We start from the raw sequence: 2,378 nt of genomic DNA on the forward strand, positions 1-2,378 counted from the left end.
CCCCCAACTCCGCCCTCCCCCGCCCCGGTACCGGCTCCTCGGTGGCTGCGCCGCTCTCCCGCAGCGCCCGCGCCTCCTCCGGCGTCAGCTCCAGCGGCAGCCGCGGCTTGGCGGCTCTGCAGCGGCCCCGGCGCGGCGGGGTCCCGACCAGAGCCCCCCACACGCGGTGCCGCTCCCGCAGCGCCAGCGCCGCCCGCGGGGCCCACACCAGGAAGCGCCCGCGCTGCCGCCGCACCCGGGGCCGCTCCGTGAGGGAGCCCGGGGGGGTCCCGGGGGTCTCTGAGCCTTCCCCGTCCCCGCAGACCCCCGGGACCCCCTCAAGCCCCGCCGCCATTTTGTGCCCGCCTTCCCGGAAAAGGCGCCGCGCTTTCCCGGAAGTGGCCTCGTGAATCCCGGCGGTTTTAAAGCGGCGATGAGACTTGGGCCCCACCAATACCCGTAAAAAGCTATGGGAGGGATTCAGCCCCTTTTAAGAACGGCTTAAAGGGACAGAGACCCTTTAAATGCCGCCATTGTGGGCGCCACAAGCCTTAAAGGGCCAGACCTCCTTTAAAACCCCCTCTGTCTGGTGGGTTTCGTCCCTTTAAAGGGCCAGACCTCCTTTGAAACACCCTTTCAGTGGCCAGACCACCGTTAAAGCGCATTTCACACCGTTTTACCCCAGTCCCAAAAGGCCCTGAGCCCACTTTGAGGACCCTTCAGGCTCCTTAAAGGGCCAGACCCCTTTAAAAACCGTCTTAAAAGGGCGTGACCCCCGCCTGAGCTCCACGCGTGGGGCCAACTCCTCTTAAAGGGCCAGATCCCTTTAAAAACCTCCCCTCTCCAGTGGTTCCCACCCCCTCTTAAAGGGCCAGACACCTCTTCACACGCCCCTCCCCCTCTCTTAAAGGACCAGCTCCTCTTAAAGGACCCACCCAGTTGGCTCAGCCCCCTTTAAGCCTCAAACCCCACCCCCAAAATCCATACATGGGGCGCTCCCCAATACTGACGTGCCCCGCCCATTAGGGGCGGGGTTTTGAAATAACCACGCCTATAAATGGGAGCGTGTTATGGGCGTGGCTTACAGCGTGGGTTGCGGGTTGTGGGCGTGGTTTCTGCAGACCACGCCCCCTCCGCCCCCGCTCCGAGCCCGCGGAGCCGCGCAGGGGCCTCGGGGGGGACCTGAGAGGGTCCTGAGGTGGTGTGGGGGATCCTGAGGGGATTTTGGGGGATCCTGAGGGATTAAAGCCAGTTCTGAGGGGTCCCGAAGCGATTTGGGGGGGTTCTGAGAGGGCTTCAGGGGTCCTGAATGATTTGGGAGGGTTCTGAGGGGTTTGGGGAGATCCTGAGGGGTTTTGGGGGTTCCAGGGGGGTCTTGAGGGATTTTGGGGGGTCCTGAGGAGATTCGGGGGGATCCTGAGGGGTTTGGGAGGGTCCTGAGGGAATTTGGAGGGGTTCTGAGGGGTTTGAGGGGTCTTGAGAGGTTTTGGGGGGTCCTGAGGGATTTTGGGTGATCCTGAGGGAATTTGGAGGGGATCCTGAGGGGTTTTGGGGGACCCTGAGGGATTTGGGGGGGCCTGAGGGGTTTTGGGGGGACCCGGAGAGGTCCCGGGGGTCCTGAGGGGGGGTTGGGGAGGCTCCTGGGTGATTTTTGGGGGGTCCCAGCTGAGTTTTGTGTCGGATTCGGAGAATTTTGGGGGGATTTGGGTGGGGCTGGGGGAATTTAAGGGAGATTTTGGGGGGATTTAGGGTGATCCGAGCAGATTTTTGGGGGCACTCGAGGGGGTTTTGGGGCCGTTAAAGGGTTTGTGATTTTCATCCAGGATTTTTCGGGGATTTCTGAGGATATTTTGGGTGGTTTTGGTTTATTTTTTGGGGTGTTTTAGGGCCCCTCACGAAGATCTGGGTGCGGGTGCTGCCGGGGGGGGGGGGGGTTGGTCCATTTTTGGGGTGTTTTAAAGGGTTTTTTGGGGAAAAAAACCCCCTATTTTGGGAGTTTTTTGGGTTGTTTCCGGGGTTTTGGTGTAATTTGGGGGTTTTGGGTTGTTTTGTGGGATTTCGTTGCATTTTTGGGGTGTTTTGAAAGGTTTTTATTGCATTTTTGGGATGTTTTGAAGACTCTTGGTGCATTTTGGGGGTGTTTTGAAGGGGTTTTGGGGTGTTCTGGGTTGTTTTGTGGGGTTTCAGTGTATTTTTGGGTTGTTTTATGGGTTTCTGATGTGGTTTTTTGGGTGTTTTCGGTGCGTTTTGGGGGTATTTGGAGGGGTTTTGGGGTATTTTTGGTTGTTCTCTGGATTCCTGATACATTTTTGGGGTATTTTTGGTGTATTTTTGGTGCATTTTTGGGTTGTTTCATGGGTTTTTGGTGTATTTTTTGGGTGCATTTTGGGGGTAGTTTG

The sequence above is a fragment of the Onychostruthus taczanowskii genome, unplaced genomic scaffold (genome assembly GCF_017590055.1).
Source record: "Onychostruthus taczanowskii isolate IOZ18803 unplaced genomic scaffold, ASM1759005v1 scaffold467, whole genome shotgun sequence".
Taxonomy (NCBI): domain Eukaryota; kingdom Metazoa; phylum Chordata; class Aves; order Passeriformes; family Passeridae; genus Onychostruthus; species Onychostruthus taczanowskii.